The following is an 8,173-nucleotide window of genomic DNA, read 5'->3' as shown; positions in this document are numbered from 1 at the left end:
TTACCGCAGGGCAAAAATGCCAGTGTCTTCTGCCAGAGTGGGTTACTGAGGGCCATGGTGGTTCCACCTTGTGGCTGATACTGATAGTCCCTTTCTGCTTTTTTTCGTTCCTAGCCAAAAAAGATATTTCTGCAGTCTCAGGTATGCTGATTTCAGCAGTTGTTTTTTTCTATATGGCTATTTTTTTTTTCTTTCACTCTCTCTCTCTCTTTTTTTTTTTCTTTTTTTTTTGGCTTCACTGTGTTGCCGTAGCTTCTTAAGTGGTCCCTTGAACCCTCCCAGTGCTATTTTGGTTTGTACTTAGCTATCTATATATTTTTTCTTGGGGGAAGTATAGAGTTAAAGGCTGGTGTATCCTGCTCTTGCTCCCCCAAGTGATTTCATTCCCCCAAGCTAATATTTCAGGCTTTCAATTTATCCGTGCTTTCATCTGTCCAAACGTAAGTGGAAATTACTTTTTCTCTCCACATTTAGATTTGCTCTATCTACTTTAATTGCTAATAGTGTCTTAGTCATAGGATAGATTAGTTAGAAAAAAAGTATATTTTTGACATTATAAATGATCCTTTCAATTTGTGTCTAAAAGTGGAAAATATTAGAAAGCTTAACATTTATTATTGTGTCCAGACCAGTATTTCCTCCAGATGACCTTTATTACAACAAAGATAATTTAATGAAGATCTCTCTAATGGTAAAGCTGATGGCTTTGTGCTATTATAATATCCTTAAAATAAAGTGACAGTCTAGTGGAAAGACCAACTAAAGCAAGGGTTAGGAAAAAATCAGTTATTACCTTCATTTTGGTCTCACTCTGCATTAATAGTTTTCATTGTGTCAAAGATTTATTATTCATTAAGCAAATGTTCATTTAATAGTAAATGGATCCTATTAAAGATGATTTTTAAAATGATAATCACATTACTTTTATTCACATCTGTCTACTGATGCCATTCACAGATGAGAATGGTATAACGTTATTTTATTTTTTTCATTTTGCCACATCTTTATTTACTTAGGTTTATGCTGTATCAAACAATGTATGTGTGGGAGTAATGGGTGATTCAGGAATGCATGAGGGGGAGGTTTAAGCTCTTTAACTTCGAACAATTAAAATTAGCAACATAATATTGAAATACATGCATAACACTCAAGTGGTACTTTCAAAATAGTGTATATTTCCTCTGTTTATTTGTAGCTTTTAAACCCAGCTAGAAGTATTCTATTTCTTTTAGGCACCATAAGTCTGAAAGTCTGTAGTGAAAGCTACAAGTAGTAAACGATGCTAATTCATGTGCTCCCACCTGTGGAAGAATTGAATGTCTTAGATAAAAAAAAGATGGTGCAATTGGTGTACCAAGTATCTTAGAATATAATTTGGTGGTGGTTTTTCTGTTTCTGTAGCAGAGTAACATATATAATATATCCAAGTCATCAAGTTATTTAAATATGCCTTTAAACAGGGAGAACTGAAAATAATACTGTGAATCCTGGTAAGCATTTAAAAATAATGAGGAGAATATTGCCTTTACAAAGTCAAAATTTGTCTGAATACAACCCATATAGCAACTTCATAGCAAAACATTCCTTCAATCCTATTAAAGTCAGAAGGAAAAGAAGAATGTCCACTGTCAATGCTGTATTAATATAGTTCTAAAAGTTTTGAACAATGAAACATATTGTAAGAAGAGAAGTCAGAGGAGACTTGAGCCCATTGTTTTTCCTCTCCTTCTATACCTCCCAAAATACCATTGGAATGTTGTAACATTTTGAAGAATCTGTAGTAGTGTCCCAAATCATAGAATACTATGAATGCATCTGAATCTGAGATATCCCCAAAAGATACAAAATAGGTGTGACTAGAATGAAAGAAAGATTTAGGCTTTTGGCCATGACTGCAAGTTAGCTGCTCTCAAGTGACTGCTGCTATAGAACAAATATATAGTAGAGGATCTCTTTGAAACATTTCTATCCCTGAAAATGGTTAGGCAAGTTCTTAAAATATCTCCTCTTGCAAACACAAAAATAGTCTGTGAACTGGAGCTTGAGCAGTGGGCACTTTGTACTGGATAACTGATGGAGGGGGGTGAGGGTTTCCCAGATCTTCTGGGAAGATCTGCTATGATCAGTAATGCTAATGATGGTACTACTGACTCTTGGGCCATCAGAAATTCCAGTTTGTTAATGCTGAAACTTCTATATTGAGTTAAAGCATTGAGTCAGCTTCACAGAGGAAGTCTGGATAATAGCATTCTCATTTCAGACCATAAAATGATGTCAGGTTAAGGATGAACAATGAGTTCAGTATTAAAAATGATCAGGTAAGCAAGACACCATGAATAAAAGTTAATGAAATGAATAGCATATGTAGACCCTTTAAAACTAAATATATTGGAATGATCAATGTGGAGAAATAATTAAGCAGGTGTGTATCAATTGTTTAAAGAAACAATCTACTATTACAAAGATGTAAAAACAATAGTAAAACAATATAGATGATAGAAAAAATGGGCAGGTCTGGCTGGGCATGGTGGCTCATGCCTGTAATCCTAGCACTGTGGGAGGCCAAGATGGGTGGATCACGAGGTCAGGAGTTCAAGACCAGAATGCCCAAGATGGTGAAACCTTGTCTCTAATAAAAAATATATATATAAAAATTAGCCGAGCATGGTGGCGGGTGCCTGTAGTCCCAGCTACTCAGGAGGCTGAGATAGAAGAATCTCTTGAACCCGGGAGGTGGAGGTTGCAGTGAGCCAAGATCACACCACTGCACTCCAGCCTGGGCAACAGAGCGAGAATCCATCTCCAAAAAAAAAAAAAAAAAAAAAAAAGGCAGGTCTGAAACAAAAAAATAATTTAAAAATAATGCAGGTTATTAATGATATATTAGACACAGGTAAGAGGATAACTAGTGAAGAAAAAAATGTTTACATGATATACCCAGAATGTAGCATGGAAACAGAAGGTCTAACATTTATTTAATTCAAATATGGGGGGAGAGAAGTGTAAAAGGATTCACCATTTCAAGAGATTCTCAGAAAGAAATTAAGAAACGGTATAAACCCATTGATTCAAAGAATATATTTCTAACAGATGATATAAAAATCAACTCACTTTAGTTAAATTATAAAACATTAAAACCAAACACCAGACCATACAAACATTGAAAAAAGGATAATTTATAATGAAATAATATTTATCTGATTATTAAAGAAATAAAGAAAGAAAGAAAGAAAAAAGCATTAGTGAGGGAGGTCGAGTGAGAGTGAGTGTGTTTGGGCCCCTACTGATGATGCTAAACTATCACAAGCCCACACTCAGCCTTTCAACATTTGCTGGAGATTCACTTGTTCACTCATTCACTAAAAATGAGTAAACTAGTATCAACAAATGTCGAGAGAAAATAACTGTTAATATAGAATTGGGTACTCAGTAATGCTGTCTTTCAAGATCAAAAATAACAATATGAAATTGACAGATAAAAATTAAAATTGTTCACTACCAAAAGATCTGCAGCAAATAAAATTTCAAAGGCTACATATCAGAAAGAAAGAACTTAACCCAAAAGCTGATATTAGAGTCAACTTGGAATTCCATAAATATCACTAAACTGATGATAATAGTAACACTTTCTGACATGTGGGGATTCTGAAAAGAAGTGAACTTTTACTTTTGTTTAGAATTTAGAAAGTTGTAGAAAAATGCTCTTGCCCTGACAAAGAGAATAAGCTGGATAATCTATAGATCATAGATTTCATTTTGAAACACAGAACTGAGGTCTCAAAAAAAGCTAATTATTTTAAATTCAGAGTGATGAAGCCCTGCTGAAAAAAGAACGGATCCACAGATGCTTTGTGCCTAGCTGAGTTGCAGCAGCAGAAGCAGGAGGAAGCTGCCCTTGATGGAGATAAAAAGGAAACAAGTGAATCTCCAGCAAATGTTGAAAGGCTGAGTGTGGGCTTGTGATAGTTTAGCATCATCAGTAGGGGCCCAAACACACTCACTCTCACTCACTTTCCCTCACTAATGCTTCTTTCTTTCTTTCTTTCTTTCTTTCTTTCTTTCTTTCTTTCTTTCTTTCTTTCTTTCTTTCTTTCTTTCTTTCTTTCTTTCTTTCTTTCTTTCTCCTTCTCCTTCCTACCTTCCTTCCTTCCTTCCTTCCTTCCTTCCTTCCTTCCTTCCTTCCTTCCTTCCTTCCTCCCTTCCTCCTTCCCTCCCTCCCTCTCTTCCTTTCTCTGTCTCTCTCTCTTTCTCTCTCTCTCTCTCTCTCTCTCTTTCTTTCTTTGGAGTCTCACTCTGTCACCCAGGCTGGATTGCAATGGCGCGATCTTGTCTCACTGCAACCTCCGCCTCCAGGGTTCAAGCCATTCTCCTGACTCAGCCTCCCAAGTAGCTGGGACTACAGGCGCATGCCACCGTGCCCGGCTCGTTTTTTGTATTTAGTAGAGACGGAGTTTCACCGTGTTAGCCACTGACCTCGTGATCTGCCCACCTCGGCCTCCCAAAGTGCTGGGATTACAAGCGTGAGCCACAGCACCCGACCCCACTAATGGTTTTTTCATGACCTATCTTGTGTGCTCCTAGGTAAGATCGGATGGAGAGCAGAACTACCTGAGACCCTTTTGAGGGACAGGCATGTAGGAACTGCTGCAGTTTGAGGTGAGAGCAAGGTAAAGGTCTTACTGTGAGAATCGGGTAAAATCCTCTGTTACTGGGGAGTGGGTGGGGGAGCTGAGACAATGCCCCCTTCACTCTCTTTTCTCACAGGTGCATAAGCAGAGGGACCTGATGTCTGAAGACAGGGCAGGGCAGGTAGATGAGAGAAGCAGATTCTCTGGTCTTTCACTGAGTGTGAGGCAGCTACTGTCCAAGGCTGGGCAAGGGATGGGAGCCCTGAGAGATTCTTGAGGTGCAGAGATAGAGGCTTGCTGAGGATGAAAGTGTACAGGAGAGCTAAGAGAGGCTCCAGTGCTGACCATGGCATTCTGCAAGAAGAGAAAATCTGTATGTAGTGGTTTATGAGGGAAAATCATGAGTTCAATTTTGGATATCTATGACTTTTGAAATTCAGTGTCCAAGTAGATATACCAGTTATGCAGTTGGATAATTTATTATAAGACTGCAGTTCAAAAGGAGGTCCAAAAGGAGAATTTAAGAGGATGAGACTTGCTGAGCCCCTCCAGAGTGTGTGGTTAGGGAGAAGAGAAGAGGATCAGGAACTGAGCTCTGGAGCTCTCCAATAGGAAGTGTGACGGGAAAAGATGAGGAAGAAACAAAGGAAGCCGAAATGGTAGCTCCAGTGAGATAGGCTGAGAATCAAGTGAATGTGCTGTCCTGGAAGCCAAGTGAAGAAAGTATACTATGAAGAAGGAAGTGATTATTTGTGTCAAATGCTGCTAATCGGCCAATTAAAGTTGTAGTAAAAAATGATCATTGGATCTAGCAATATGGAGATTATTGGTAACTTTGACAAAAGTGGTGTCAATAACATGATCGAAAAAAGGGGAGAGAGCCCAACTGTGATATATTTAAGAGACAATGAGAGGAGAGGAATTGAAGACAGAGAGTATGGACAACTCTTATAAGATGTTTTGCTGAAAACTAGAGCAAAAAATAGATTGACAGCTGGCATCAGAAGAAAAGCAAGGACATGCTTAACAGCATATTTGTATGCTGATGGTAATAATTTACTAGCATAAAAATTGATGACACAGTCACAATTGATGACACATGATGTAGTGAACTGCAACAGGAAAATCCCCCAGTACACAGCAAAGAGGGAATATAATACACAAATATATTTTTTAAAAAATTATTTGAATCTCTGAAACATGTTTTGACATTAACCTTTCATTCCTGCAATAGTTATTTTAAGCATGTTCTCATTTGTCCAGTGTTGCCAGGTTATTATAAAGTATATTAGACTTTATGAAAAGCGTTTTTTAAAATGTTAGTTTTTTTCTCATTTGTTTCATTAATTTATATTTTGTATTTATAACTTTCCTTTTATCTTCTTTAGGTTTATTATGCTGTTTTTTTCCAAAAGCCCTCAAAATGCATGCTTAGACCATTAAATTTTAGCTGGTTTAGTATTGAAAGTGATGTTACCCATTTCTGTGTGGTTACCTGTAATATACCACGAGCGGCACTTCTTGGTGTCTTTACTTATTATTAATTCACTTGTCTGAAGTTCCTTTAACTCTCCTTTCTAGTCCTAAGTTTCACTTTGCAAATCATTTGTTATTCATAGCCACGTAAAATAGAATTTATTTTGAAAAGTCTCTCATATAATTTTCACTTATTCTAGGATTATAATTTTTCTGTTTGTCTCTTTGAATAAAACTTTCAGATTTGTCAACACTCATTTAGCAGTAGCTCCTATTGATAGAATTCCATCCATCTCTTTTGACCTAGTGAGCAAATATAATAATAAATGCTGCTGAAATTCAATCCTGTCAGATCTAACTGCCTGCATATAAATTTCCAGGTCCCACAAAGGCATCTCATTGAGGTCACGTTCTGTTGTATCCTTACTTTGTATCTTGAGATGCCTTGGTGGGGCATGGAAATTGATATGTAGGCAGTTTGATCTGACAGGATTGAATTTCAGCAGCATCCATTATTATATCCACTCACTAGATCAAAAAACATGGATGGAATCTTATCAACAGGAGCTACTGCTAAATGAGTCTCTTTTCTATTTTTCCCTATTATAATCTTAGTGAATCTGTAAATATTAGGTTCTTGAACCCACAGAACTGATTCTAGGATCTTGTTTGGCCAGGGATATAGCCTTCTAATCTGCAGAACCTTATAGTAATCAGCTACCAACTTACCTGGGGATAAAAGAATTGAAAAAAGAAGGAGAATAAGAAGAAGCAAATGGAGTCTCATGGCTGAAGGGCCAGCATCAATGTGGGTTGAGCCTGGAGTCTCTGGACATGGTAGGTCTGAGCCTTTTTATGATGCTGTCTGAGTCTGTGATTTGTTCTTGGTTGGCAGAGCCTAACGAAAAGAGAATAACTAAATCTTCCACAAGAAACTTCCGGGGACACACAAGTACCTAAATGTGGTGATATCTCAATGGATGAGAAAGCAGGTGAATGCTATTATTTCCAAAAGACTCAGGATGTCTTATTGTCACCTGCTTTCTTTATTATTTTCAACATGCACATGCAATAATCATTGCTCTTACTTTAAGTATAAAGTATTGTTTGCCAGGCAATATAGTAGGAACTGAAGTAAAATTGTTATACAAAAACAGTATGTAATTAATGGATATAGTTTGGCAAATTTGCACATATATATTACTCTTGTTACCACAATGAATATCCAGGTAATAATATACCCATCACCTCCAAATGTTTCCTACATCCCTTTATTGTTGTTGTTGTCGTTGTTGTTGTTGTTGTCAGAATCCCTAAGATCGACCTTCTTAACAAATTGTTAAATACAAAATACCTCAGTAATAACTATAGGTACTATGTTTTAGAGCCTATCTCTGTAATTGACCCATTTTGCATAGCTTTAACCCTTGAACAATAACTCCCCGTACTGCTCTTTCCCACTCAGTAAAATACCAAACTCTTTTAAAGCACATTCTATATAATCCACTTTATGAAGCTTTTTCTAACATTCTTTTGTCTGCTCCCCCTCAGTAAAGGGAAATACTAACATAACAATTACCTATTTTGGATTTTTGTGTCTCTTACATATATTCCTGCATGAACCATTTACCACTTTATCTCCCATTATCTTAATATGAAGTAAAATAAAACTTGAAATGATTGTAAAAATGAAATCACAGAAGGGCTTTGTAAAAGTATGATGTACCATTGCTCATTTGTAAGAATTCAAGTGACATTAGGGGTTTTAAAACATCTTTTGTTTTGATTGGTTCTTTGCTTGTAAACCTTGTGTCTTGCATATTGTGGGCACAGTGTCCTTCCCAGCTATTTGCTTGGGGAAGATCAGTTAGAGCTACAATGAACATCAAAGGCTATCTTGTCTAGTGACTTACCTTACAGATGAGGAAATGAGCTGAGGGAAAGGAAGAAACTTGCCCTAGATCACCCAGTGATCAAGTGAGGAAGGTGATAGGGACAGCACTAACGCTTGGTATTCTCAGCCTCATTCTATTTTCCACTCTTGTCCCTTCTCTGTTTCCTCCTCTCTT

The 8,173-nt window shown here is 37.0% G+C and overlaps 1 long non-coding RNA gene across 1 annotated transcript; it reads left to right on the top strand.

Moving 5' to 3' along the window:
* The first annotated feature begins 285 nt into the window (after positions 1 to 285).
* Positions 286 to 7,722, top strand: LOC139361041 (uncharacterized). Its single transcript, XR_011618619.1, has 3 exons — positions 286 to 440; positions 4,582 to 4,656; positions 6,782 to 7,722. It is a non-coding gene; the product is annotated as an uncharacterized lncRNA (long non-coding RNA).
* The last annotated feature ends 451 nt before the right edge of the window (positions 7,723 to 8,173 follow it).

This window comes from Macaca nemestrina, assembly GCF_043159975.1.
Source record: "Macaca nemestrina isolate mMacNem1 chromosome 4 unlocalized genomic scaffold, mMacNem.hap1 SUPER_4_unloc_2, whole genome shotgun sequence".
Classification (NCBI taxonomy): domain Eukaryota; kingdom Metazoa; phylum Chordata; class Mammalia; order Primates; family Cercopithecidae; genus Macaca; species Macaca nemestrina.
This window is presented reverse-complemented; position numbering and strand designations above follow the sequence as displayed.